At 51.3% G+C, this 13,548-nt stretch overlaps 1 protein-coding gene across 1 annotated transcript in view; it reads left to right on the top strand.

Annotated features, from left to right (window-relative positions):
- Pdk (pyruvate dehydrogenase kinase) overlaps positions 1-13,548 on the top strand; it is a 40,792-nt gene that overhangs the window by 13,615 nt on the left and 13,629 nt on the right. The window lies entirely within an intron of this gene.

Below are 13,548 nucleotides of genomic sequence, written 5' to 3'. Positions count from 1 at the left end.
GGCGCACGAAACACGGAAAACGCCAGTGAGCTCCGGCGGCTGATGATTTTGCTTTCCACTACACCGTGTCCCGCCCTCGCCAGCAGAAGTCTCGGCAGTGACGCAGTCGCTGGGTAGACGTATCGTTGGCGACGCACTGCCGATCGCTGTGCGTCGCGTGCTTTCCTGTTCGCTGAAAGAGCGTGGATTTCCTTTTTTTTTTTTTACTGCAAAACCGCTCGGAAGCCTGTGGAAATGGCGGCCGTAAGACTGGCCTGCCTGTACCGACGAAAGATATCGCCTCCTGGTTACTTTCGTGGAGCGCGTGCACGGAGTGGTTCAAAACGCAGCGCTATGGCGCATACAGTTAGCTTAGGTTTGGTTATTTTGCGTTGTGAAGATGCTGCAGTGAAGGTGCTGCGGATTCATTTCAGCGGTCTGGTGTAGCTCAGCAAGTACTGACGTTGCGCAGCAGACAGCCGCTTTTTTTCAATTCACCCGCGTAGAAATACGATCTCCGCGGCTGGGACTCGAGCACGAGACCTTGGTCTCAGCAGCTGGACGCCGTAGGCATGCTGGAGCCACTACGGCAGCTGTTGTGCTTATGTAACGACGCACCAGTTATGACGGGCACAGATTACAGAAAAATAAATGTAGATTTCTTTTTTCAGATATACGCCATTTGCACGCGCGGAAGTAAAGCATGCGTGCCATACGACGAGACATTATGTCCATGGCCGTAGAGTTCTACTTGCGTAAGTGGAGAATTATGCTCCTGGCACATTGTCTGCGAGGACCTGTTAAATGGCAATGAGCCTTAAGGCTCCCCTCCTTTCCTTCCAAGTTCCCGGCCGCGGTGGTCGCGTTTTGATGGAGGCGCAATGCTAGAGGCTCGTGTACTGTGCGATGTAAGGGCACGTTAAAGAACCCCGGGTGGTCGAAATTAGCCCGAAGCCCTCCACTACGCCATCTCTCGAAGCCCGAGTCGCTTTGAGACGTCAAATCGCATAAGCCAACCAAACCAGTATTGTATGTGGGGCTGTCACGTTCAGAAGCGCCTTTCTCCGAAACCTGTGAACCCGCCGCGGTGGCTCAGTGGTTAGGGCGCTCGACTACTGATCCGGAGTTCCCGGGTGCGAACCCGACCGCGGCGGCTGCGTTTTTATGGAGGAAAAACGCTATGGCGCCCGTGTGCTGTGCGATGTCAGCGCACGTTGAAGATCCCCAGGCGGTCGAAACTATTCCGGAGCCCTCCACTACGGCACCTCCTTCTTCCTTTCTTCTTTCACTCCCTCCCTTTTCCCTTCCCTTACGGCGCGGTTCAGGTGTCCAACGATATATGAGACAGATACTGCGCCATTTCCTTTCCCCGAAAACCAATTATTATTATTATTAAACCTGTGAAGTGCCGACACCGCAGTTTGAACCAAAGCATTTTTCTCCTCTTTATAGCTTTTTTTTCCTTTGCCGTGTTGCAAAAATAAAATTTCAGCTCCTGCTGTCGTAGACACATCAAGCATCTGCCTCGAGCACCGGAAGGACGCTCCCTAGGCCTAAAAATAAGGAGGCAGCGTGCTATGCAGAGGTCCAGATGTGAAACCGAAGCGGCTGAAAAGCCACCGGGGCAGTGACGGTAGCTTATTGGGAAGTGTGGACGTGTGCCCCGGCGCCGTGCACGTGAGTTCGTCTTTCTGGTGCTTCCCGCTTCGACGGGCGTGAGACCGGAAATGGGATGCGGGAAACAGCGTTACGCGCTCCGCTGACGCGTGCGTGCACAGTGCGCCATGATCGCACGTCGTCGGTGCGTTCGTTGCCGTGTTCCGCCTTTAGCACCACATCGTGGTTTGAGTGCTGCTGGGTAGCTTCCTTTTTACGTGTTTTGTTTTGTTGCTTTTTGTATCTCAGCCGTCCGGCTTCGCTATACGGCAGCTGTTTATTAGCGCGCACGGTTGTCTTTAATGAAACACCACTGGGAATAAGGAAGTATTGGAAGTGGTCACGTTGGGAGAGTCGTGGCGTGAGAGCCCGTATCACGCGTGCAAAACAGAAAAAAAAAGAAAATTCGCGCCAGTAGGCATCGTCTAGCCAGCCCTGATGTTTTCGTCTGTTGACAGGAGCGCACCCGTCTTGAAACCATGTACACACTACGTGAGCAATCATCGTGGCTTCGGTTTGTTAGCGCTGGAAATCGTCCTGTGGGCTCCCCCGGGAGGTTTCGCCGCGAGTTCCAGGAATCGTGGTGTGTGTGTTCCGCCCGTGATTATCCGCTGGTGTAGTTATCTCTAGGGGGCGAGAGATACTCGTTCGGTTTTTCTTTACTCTTTATTTTTTTTCTTTTTCGATGCAGGCATGCTTGCCTTATTGCGTTTCCACTGAGCGAGTTTCGCGAGAGAAGTATTCTGGGCCGGTCGCATCTCAGGAGATAACGGCAGATTCCCATCTGAAAGACACGCGTAACGCACTTGGAGAGTGAAGAACGCCGTATAATGAAGAGCTCGGCGAGCGAACATAGTGGTTGCATCAGCTTTGCCACCCCCTTTCCATCGCCCTGTGTTCCTCCGGTACCAGTGTTGCTCCTGACCACGTGATAGGGATTTCTAGAATAGGGGACCCTATCGGTTAGAGCGGTAAGAATAGCGCCCCGCGAGTGCGCATGCGCAGAGCAATAACCCTAGGGGCGCCATTGTTCTGCAAGTGCATTGGCGGAGCGCTTTCTCCTATCCCCCTATACAATAGGGTCACCTTATTCTAAATGACCCTAATATCTTGGAACTATACTATTGCGAGGCATGGTTCTTCATCTCGTGCCCCCAAGCCCGGTGAACCGGTCGTTCACGCGACTCTGCAAGTACAGCGGCAGCAGCGGTGGTGTCCCGTCAGTGTTTCGGGGCCAACGTGTCAGACATGGAGCTTTGTTGGAGCACATTGTGACAGCGCTGCGTAATAGCTCCAAGCAGGCGGTTACGCGGCCTACATCCAAGTCTGCTGAGAGAGTGTCGTGTTCTGGGCTGTGCAAGCAAGTATGTGCGTTTCTCACTGCCTGTGGCACCACTCCGTCATCCAGCTCTCGCGAAAAGGCATGATCATTATCCATCTCTCCCCCCCCCCCCCCCCCCCCTTACTGCTGGGAGGAACAGCACTGCTGCCTTCTTTGCGCTGCTTGGCGAGCCGCTTTTCGTTCTAATGTAAATGGGGTCCCCGAGCCAGACATTGTCTCTGCACCCTCCCTCTTCCTCCTCGCCCATCTGTCTCGTCCACCTTGAGCAGTTTTTTGTTTTTCTCGCGCGGCGCTATCGGCACGTGTGCGCGCCTCGTGGAGTGTGTGTGCTGCCATGCCCGGCCCGCGGCTACGTGCCAAGTGTGACGCGCGCGTCGCTTGACGTCACGAAGGCGGCATCCCCGAGTCCGCTCGTTATTCCGGCGGCCCACGTGCAGGCGGCCACGATTCCACTTCGCTGCCGCCACGACCTGTTTGCGCCCCTCTCACGTGGGCTGCCCCTCCTCTGCCGTCGCTCTGTTTTGATCGTTCACGCGGCTTCCTGTTTGCCCCCTTGCACCATCGAGATGGACGTTCCGCCCTTCAAGGAGCGAATTCTTTGTATTTGTTTTTACCTCTTCCTGTAGCAGCGAAAGCTGTCTAAGGGAGGCTGTCCGGGATTTGTGACGTCGTAGCAGTAATAGCGGCGTCTGTGTGTCCCTTCAGAAAACTCTATGGCGGTATGGTATGTGCGGTGTTTCAGAGTCCCGAAGCGGCACATGTTCTGCGAGGAACGCCGTACTAGAGGGCTCCTAACCTCGCCCAGCACAGGGGCAACCGGAACGCGTCCGCTGCGGCTCATTTTCAGTGCCAAGAAATCACGTGACGGAGAAAACCCAGACCGCGTGATCAGCTTCTCTCCAATGGGCATGGAACATACCCGTCTTCACCTACTGGCCAGTAAAAATGTCATACCTTCGGTCACGTGATGCATATTGGCGGGCGACTTTTGTAGTTTCTTTTTTTGGCTCCTGTATTTGGTCTGACAAGAATTGTATCTGGAACTCGTGCGAAAATTTCTCGGAGAAAGCTGCAATATTTTTCTCCCCACCTTTTTGGAGACTTTTGCAGTTAGCAGCAGTCATTGCGTTCGTATGCAAGGTCTTGACATGCATTTAGCATGGGCTCAGTTGTGATGGTCTAGCGAGCAGCATCTTCACTTTCGACGATGCCTTCCTATGCCTTCCTCGCCTGTAGCTAACGTTTTCGTGATGGTAACCAGCTTCTACGTTCAGACAGGCCACCCTGTTACACTTGAAGGCACCGTGGCCGCTCATGCGCGGGAGAACAGTGGCCAACATTTCCTCTGGGCAACGTCGCGGGAGATCGACTTGACTCCCCCCGTGGGTTCAGTCGGGAGGGAGCTAATTTGGTTAACGACGTTAACCCGAAAGTGGACCAGCGGGAGCGCGCGCGTCTTCGACGTGATGCGAGCGAACCAAGTTGGAAGGCGGAGAAGAGGTGGTGCGTGCGTCGGGGAAAGAAAGAGAAAGAAAGTGTAAAGAAGCTGAAGGAATGCGAGTGAAAACGAGACGGCTGGTTTAGAAGCTTCCTGGCGCAATTTGCTTCACCGCTGTTGCGTGCCTTGTGTGTGACGGCTCTTTGCTTGCTGTGTCTAAATACATGCTTGACAAACTGGGTAGGCGAGGTGGAAAGAGAGAAGCGAACCGTTAAACCAAGGACGCCGTCATTCTGGCACGTTGTGACGCACGCCGTACCTTAACCATGCACTCTCGCCTCCTACACCCCTTTCCTTCCGCACTTGCCGGAGTTGCAGCGGGCCTTGGACTTTGGCCAGGAGGGCGGCAGCGTTGGCATGTAGTGACCCACTGGCGTTCATTGTTCCCGCTTCCCCAAAAGGTGTCAGTCCGTCGTGGGGCCCGCCTCGATTGACAGTGGTACCGGTTTCTTAGACATTGCGGAACTAGCCGGAGAACACGCCCACCAAAAAGAAAAAAACGCACGATGACCAGCGGATGGGGACTACATAGCACAGCCCGCTGTTGTCCCACTGGTGCTCGGGTTTGTTTATTTTTTTTTTTCGCTGATTCCGCTCTAATTAAGTCACGCCCATTGGTCCGCATTGCTGTCCTGTTACCGGTTTCTTACAACACCTTGCTGCCGCCATAAGTTCCCCCGCGTGGACTTGGCAGATTAGTTCTCCTCTCACACGGCTCCGTGACATCATAAACACATTAGCGCCATTTTTTTTTGTTTCCATCGAAGTGCAATATTTTTCCTTCCTAAATAGTATATTCACGTCTTAAAATTTGTTAGTTTTCCGGCGAAAAGTACTAGCGTTTTTTTTTTTTTGAGGGATGCGCAAAACTTCGCGAACAGTGATCGAGATGCCGCGACTTATCGAGTAATCACCCGAAGGATCGTGGAAATTAATACTTCTAAAGTGCACATTACGGTTGAAATTGCGAGAGAAAAAAAGTTACTACTGGTGACCAAATATATATTTGTCTGCACAAAAATGGCGCACGAACGTGCTACCCCGTTCATTGTATCGCGAAATATTCACTGCGTTCGCTATATGGCGTAATAAACCAGTTTATTTTCGGGATGAAGGACGCGAAATTCACGTCAGACACAGAAATCGCTGCTAGGTGCAACGCACTCTCAGAAAAAGCTGCTGGTTCACTTTGTGTACATTTGTGTGCATAGCGTGTTAAAGGTTTAATGCCCGGATTTTAAGGGAATAAAAAAAATGCAGCTATGCATCGTGTTATGATAGCTAATGGAACCAACATTCAAAGGTGAATGTGAAAATATTGTTAGCACGCTAAAATTTGAGAAATCAGCATGCCGCTAATCGGCAACAATTTGTATTGGTCATTGTCTATGTAGGGGGGGGGGGGGGGGATAAGGTCACAGGACCGGGTTAATAGGAGAGATATACGAGAGGCATTTGTCCTGCAGTTGGCGTACTTAGCCCTTGGGTGCTGATGATGATGCTAATGATTGTGTGCAGCTAGTTCGAGTTGTCTGAAGGACCAAATCGAAGACATTAGACCAACTGGCAGGCCCAGAGACAGTAGGCAGTTTGTCGTGTTCAGTGATTGCCTTTCTATTTTGCCTGCTGCGTTTGTGAGGAAATGGGAGATAAAGAATATTTGACGCAGGCTGGAAGTCGCACATTCGCGCCCTCTCCTTTTCCTTCCCGCAGCTTGCTCATAGCGACGCCTTGTTCCCACCGGAAAGCCTTGCAGGCTGCTAAGAACGCATCAAACTTTGTATCACGGCTTGCAGACGGCATGTCGCGAATACGCGGCAGTGGGCAGTAAATGGTGAAGCGATCATATGAAACAGAAGGAAGCATTGGGCTGCTGCGGACTAGGAGGGTATTTTCATGGGGCGCTTACGGTCTGCCGTTGCCTAAACAAGCCTGCGAAAAGCTGCCTTGTTTGTTTTCAACCGCGGCACAATAAAAGAGATGATTGCGAATCGAGCGCATTAAACTCATAGCGACACACTGAGCGGCCGCGTACTCTGAAGCCGCTGCTTTACCTGGAATTGAGGTTTGCCACTTCATTGAACGACAAGCACAAATAGCGATAAAACTGTTCTTTCTCTCTCTCTCTCGCTGTCTAGCTCCGCGATGAGTCTGCCTCGCTCCCTGACGAAAGCAAAACAAAGTCCGACAGTGTTTTCTACGGATGTTTTAATCTCCGTTATCAGGGGCTTCCTCGGGTCCAAATTCCGCGCGGCCAAATGATGAGACAACATATCGAGCCGATCGCTTCGTCAACACTCACTGCCCTATACTCGACAATCTATCACGACACTCCGCGCGGCGTAGTGACGTCAGGATCACTCGCCGCCGAAGCCGGAGCGCTTGGCCGTTGCCATGGCGGCAGCAGCAGCAGCAGCAGCAGCCGCCGTTCCTGAAACTCTCCGAAGCCGCACGCACGCACTCACGCTTGACGCGTGCGTCAGGAGGCCTCTGCGCTTCTCACTAGGCTTCGTGTGTGCTCCCTTCCTTCGGCGGTAGAGGTGTGTGCGTTTCTTGCCGGGGATCAATACAGCGGTAGTCCAGGAAGCCCTCCCACCACCACTTCTCTCTCTACGACCGTTGAGCCGGTCGGAGGCAACCACGGGCTCTGTTTGACTCCAATAATTTGCTCCGCTGCGCCTGACGTGGCGCACGTCTTCGACGACGTAGTCTTTTGCGGGGTCCTTTTACTTATTTATTTTCCCCTCTTTCGATGTGCTCTTTTCCTCCCTCCTGCTATTAGATGCTCTGTTCAGGTGGATCTGGTAGTTGCAGCCGCGCTAGTGCTGTCGCGTTACTGCGACCGCCAAACGTTCAAACGCACTATATATATAATCTTCCTATCTTTGGTTCCTGCTTTTTTTTTCTACCTGTACTTCCGAGTAGACGTTTGACCTTTCTGGTTTTGACACTTGCTTGTCGATAACTGCAAAAACCGTCCACGTGACGCAGGGCACACTTGCGCTAGACGCGTTATGACTGGCGTGTCTCGTCGTGCTCAGCTTTGCACTTGCCCACGCTGTACGACAGGACAGTGGTAGCGCAGCTCGGGTTACAGGTAATATCGGGCTTGTACTGTTTACCTGACGTCGAATATAGCTTCCGAACCTTGTGCAGCGGACCATTAGCCGCAGCGTTTAAAGGTTTCTCACTCTCACTTTGCGTACCATATACTGGATGTTATTAATTTTATTCAGTACAGATTTTGCGTAATGCCGCAATATTTTTAATTTTAATTGAAAGCAGCACTTGTGAGGTTTTTTTATTGATTTATTATACCCCCAGGGCCATTGCGGCATTACAGAGGGGACTCCATCACCAGTTGGATAACTTGTTCAAGCATATTTGTGAATAATAATTGATCAGTTATCGCTTTCCTGATTAGCCGACTATTTTGTAGCGGGAGCTACACTAGGCTACCAGTCGAGCATTTCGCGGTACAGGCGAGACGCCAGTTGTGCGCATGCGGTACCATGGCAACCGGGGAGGAGGAGTGGGTGCGCCGCGCGCTTCGTCGTTTCCCTCCCTCCTTTATCCTTTCTTTTACGGCGCGGTTCGGGTGTCCACCGAGATATGTGACACGGTTACTATGCTTTGCGCGCTCGCGGCGCCATCTGGCATCACGTTACACTGCGCGCCGCCGCCGTTTGGTATGACATCACACCGCGTTCATCACCCGAACCGCGCGTCGTTGCATGAGCAGCATTGCGTATAAAAAGCGGAGATGTAATCGGCGGCTGTATCGAAACGCTTGATATGGATGCACAGAAGGAGAGTCCAGCCGCTGCTAAACGGCGGTATGACAAGAAAACATTAACTCTTCCGATCCTGAGGTTGTCGCCTGGCAGTTGGCTACTCAACAGACAGAGAATGAGCGTCAGAAGGCGAAGAGAGCAGCGGAGACGCCCGAACAGAGAGAGGAACGCCTTGCCAAACGGAGACGCCAGACTGCCGAGCGTAATAGACGCCGCATAGCCGCCGAGATGGAGCCTATGGAAGGCGTCAGTCAACGGCAACCAACCGAAGAGGATGTGAAGGCCCGTCGTGTGACTGATCACACCATTCGAGTTTCCGAAAGTGCATCTGCGACCCGGACATTTGAAGCGGACGTGTCTCTCATTGCTAAACATACAGTGCCAACAACAAGCTCAGCCAGGGAAACGTATACCTCCCGTTACGTATATCCTGGCGTAGCGGAGCTAAGCCACTGCCAATTTTTTTTTCTCTATCATAACATTAAACACCCTGTATGTATTTTACAGGGATAACGAAAACAAAGGCGCGGGCGAGAAAACGCGCAAGCCTTTTTATACAGCAAGCTTCTCCAGTGTACGCTTCGTCGGCGTCGTAGTGTTTGGGGTTCCTCTTGGGAGGACCGCTGGGGTCACCTTCTCTCCTTGGACGAGGGCAGAAAGCCTGGGAATGCTCGAATACGCGTCTTAAAATGTGGTAGGCGAAAGTATCGAAAGGTAGCGTTGTGTACGCCTTGGTTGGTGCCTTCCTTCTATCTGCATGTTGTAATAGCCGCTCCAGGCGCTGTGTGTACATTAGTACACATGTCTGCAATGGTGTTAAATCCTAGCATGGAAGGCGCAATGTGCAGAAATGTGGCCACTAAAATAAAGTGCTGAAATATGCAAAACCACCCGCATAACCATTCTGAAGTCAGGCCCGTATGCGAAATGAACGCATAAAATCGTTTTAGGGCGGACGTCTGCGCCTTTTACTGTACCTTGTTTACATAGAGGTTTTGACAGGAATAAGTGAAAGCAAGGGAAATTAAGGCCCTGAGACTAGTGTTGAGCTACGATGCAGAAATCGGTTTTGACAGAAACTGTAGCATTAAGCATCTGGGAGAATGGAAATTTTTTCAGTGCAGTCTTGGCATGACCATGGTCATCGGTGAATTCTGAAAATTAACATTTTCCGCTATTTCATAATTTGCCGCCGAAGAGAATAGGAGTACATCAGATGCAAATAGCTCGTCCGCTGGAGCACCTATAGCGTTTAACCAGCACGTATGCTGAGTGCATGCATTGCACACGCAGTCAAAAGTTTGCGGCGCACAGTATATCTTTGCACGCCAGCCTAGTATAGGTATATGCTTCTAGGCCTGCGTACGCGATCTATCTACACAGTGCAGCCTTGATCTCAAGTGACAGATGCAAATAAGTTCAATCGCCATTGTCGCGCTCCGTAAACTTTTGATCGGAGGTGTACTTTCACGAGCCCCAGGAACTTTGTCCCTGAAAGCCACAGAGCGCGGCGGTGGTGGGGAGTGTCTGAGTCACCGGAGCGACCTACATAAACACTGGACCGGACGCAACCTTTTGTAATCAGCGGCGGTGGGGTACAGAGACCGTCTGGGCTATCACTTTGCGGGCTCGACTTCTCGCGGCCGATCCTCCAGACACGCTATACCGGCCTCCACTTTCCCGATAAGCGAGTTCTCGTTCTGCTTCGCTCGTGGAGAGCCAGAAGTGCTGAATGTTATCGGTCAGACCACTGCATACTGTGCAACTGCTTTCGCAGCGGCGATAACGTGGAATGCGCACAGTCACGGTAGGGTTGACGTGTGCGGCCGTGATCTAAAGAAAGCCCCCCCCCCCCCCCCCCCCCCCCCCGCACCTGTGGCGAAATCGCATTCGCGGCGCGCCTTTTGTCGCCATTAATTTGCTCTTTTTCTTTGTTCACGTCGGAGTTGATGAATTTTAATGGCGCAGTGGCAGCTGTAGCCAGAGAGCGTCATGGCACAAGGTATTTTTTGTCTACTCAAGGTGGGGTCAGCCACCCATTTCCCAAACATTTCACCCCAGATAAGCCGAGCACGAAGCCAGGGGAAGCTTGTACCCATTGTATCACCGGTGGGTACCCGGCGGCACGTATTGGAGTTTAAAATTCATTTTGACTGCTGTGGTGTAGTGTACTAGCGAGAGAAGAAGATATAAATGGTGAAAAAGGAGTATTTTGTGTAGCTTGACTGGCCTCGCATGCCAGCCAGCAACGGTCATAAAAACGGCGAAAACAGCCTGCGAAAACTCACGAGCTGCCACACACAAAACACAAATGGAATCATGCGTCCCCTGCCACATCAAGTACGTGTGCACATCAGGTCGAGGTAACCTATCTTAAAAAGAAGCTATAGGCACAACAGCTAAAAAAAAATCAAGAGGAAGACGGTTTGTGTACACACACGGCGTTGCCTGGTGGCCGGGCAGTACAAAAGCGAAGAACGCTGCGGAGTGATTAGCGGGGCACTAAAGCGAATTTCATATACAAAAGTGCAGAGTAAGCTTAATGGGTCGCTGCTTGACCTTGAATCCGAGCCGCAAGGTCTTTTATTTATAAAGCCAGAAATAGAGCTGGCGGCGGTGGGAGCCAAAGCCAAGAATCTTGTGAACGATTATAGTGGCATGACGTGCAACATCTCGGGTCGACGCCCTGCGGTGTTTTTTTTTCTTTCTAATAATTGTGAAAAACGATCATACACTTATGTCTGGAGTATAATTGTTCTTACACTGCTGCAGCCACATCTGACCGCAAGGAATTTTTTTTTTACCTCTTTTAAAAATGAAAGTCTAATCACAGCCTCGTTTTCCTCAGTAATTTCGGTTTCACTGTGATCTCACGAATGACATCATTGCATGCATGGACCGACCGAACAAAGACCGCGTTTCTAGAGGCAAAAAAAAAAAAAATGTCTCAAGACTTGGTAAAAGTTACGGTTCCAGACTTCAAAGCTCTGGAAGCAAATGCGCGATGTGTAGCAACAGCGCTCCTTTACTCTTCTCTGTAAACAAGCAGTGTGCACGTGGAAGGCCGTAAACAGTAGATTGCAGGTTACGTTTCGGAGAACGCATACCACTGCTCGCTATTCAGCGGAACGGGGTGCTAGGCGGTAAATCCGCTATGATGCTCAAATTGCCTCTGCTGATATTGATTTCGTATACTTCGAGGCCAAGTCGCATTGTTGTTTGCGAGTTCGTACCAAGTTGATGCTTGTATATACCGAAGAAAGCAGCTTTGTCTGTGACGAGACAGGACAATGCGACGTGTGCAGCAGCTGAAGTGCGGCTCAAATTGAAAAACGCGAGGAGAACATGAGTTGCCTTTGCTGATTAGACTAGATCCTGTTGCATTATGCTGCCTCTTGCATCCCGCTCACCCCGAGGTTGTTCACTGGCTCTACTTAAGTAAACTTGGCGTCAACGAAATGTGCCCCTTTGTGGTGGTCAGCAGAAGGAAATAGGGTTTCGTGGCGATTTTGCGTAGCCACTTCTGTGTCCGGATGTGACATCATTTCAATACACTGTCGTGGCGTGACGGCTTGCATATCTGTGCAGGGTGGATTGTCTAAGAATCCATTCTTCAACAGCTGGAACAATGTAAAGGCGTATTCGTGGCCTCCGTGTATTCCTTAATTAGATTGGGAACACCGCCAGTTTATGTTCAGATTAGTATTGTGAAGTCGAAATATACATAATTATTACGTTACTATTATCTATAGCTATATTTTTCCTTGAACTCGTTACCTTACTGTTATTTCTTATTTGTCGCTTTGTTTTTCCTTTGGCTTCGCGGGCTATGCTGTCATTCTTTTCCTCTTCATTTCTCCCTCTCTATATTCCTTTCATTCTACTTTGATTATACACGCGAAGTCGTGCTTCCGGATTAAGGTTTCCATTCTGGGCGCCCGACGCTGCGGAAAGCTAGCACGCTTCGTTCGGCTACACTCTCCGGCGCGGTTCGGTGTCTTCGAGCCGCGGGGATTCCGCCCCCGAAACCGCAAAAATAGCGGCTGCATGTCCCGGCCTCCGCGCCGCGCGGATGCGATCCCCGGTGCTCCCTCCCGGGTCTCGTGCTGCTGCTGGCAGCGCCGGCCCCAAGGCCGAAACGGCCGAACGGCGGCGGCCCTTAGCGGCTGCTTTCCGCCCACTTTCTGCTGGCGTCGTTCACGTGGCGACTGTCTGTGTCAGGAGCTGCCGCTGCCGGACTACGGCCTTGTCTGGAATAACAGTTTATGTAATGTGCTCGAGGCCGTCGATGTAACACGGCCTTTGTGGACAGGCGAGGTGAACTTATTTCCCCGCAAAAGAAAACTTCCTGGGCAGACCGGCGCATGCTCTTTTTCACGTATGCGGAGGAGAATTCTGCGGTGCACTTTTTGTTGGGCGATTCAAAATAAACAACGCGCGGCTGTAGGGAAGTTATGCAGAACGTGAAGCAGGCGGCGAACTACGGCAAACGAATTTTGCAGACACGGGCAGCGTTAACCGCGGTTACACATTTGTACTGCTCCTTCCTGAAGCATATTTCTCTAACTTGTAAGTGCGATCACCTTGAAGGACTTTTCGGCACACTAGAGTCACAAGAAAACGGCAGACTTGTAGCTACCTCTTTGCTAGCGCGGGTCCATATCAGTACTACCATATGGTACACATATAGGGGGTACCCGCTTTGGCGTGACAGGCGCCATTTTGGTGTACAGCACGCAGCTATAGCCCTCCCTCTCTACCCACCCCCACGCCCCTTTCGTCGGCAATGCTCTGTACTTTGGCCTCGCGCACGATTGTGGTTTTCATGCAAAATAAGTCTGATTAGTCTGATATGTAACAGCAAAGTACTATACTATACTGATCGCGCCGACGTCTGCGTACACCGCTGCGGAAGAAAAGCAACCGGTATTGCGACTCAGAGTTAAAAATGCCAGCTCGAGAAAATTTTTTTTTCTTTAATTGGTTTTTGGGGAAAGGAAATGGCGCAGTATCTGTCTCATATATCGTTGGACACCAAAACCGCGCCGTAAGGGAACGAATAAAGGAGGGAGTGAAAGAAGAAAGGAAGAAAGAGGTGCCGTAGTGGAGGGCTCCGGAATAATTTCGACCACCTGGAGATCTTTAACGTGCACTGACATCGCATAGCACACGGGCGCCTTGGCGTTTTGCCTCCATAAAAACGCGGCCGCCACACTTAATTGTGCAGTTGATCTCGGTGACGCCGCATTTGCCCGCATGGTGCGCGCCACGTGGACAAA

This window comes from Amblyomma americanum, chromosome 6 (assembly GCF_052857255.1).
Source record: "Amblyomma americanum isolate KBUSLIRL-KWMA chromosome 6, ASM5285725v1, whole genome shotgun sequence".
Classification (NCBI taxonomy): domain Eukaryota; kingdom Metazoa; phylum Arthropoda; class Arachnida; order Ixodida; family Ixodidae; genus Amblyomma; species Amblyomma americanum.
This window is presented reverse-complemented; position numbering and strand designations above follow the sequence as displayed.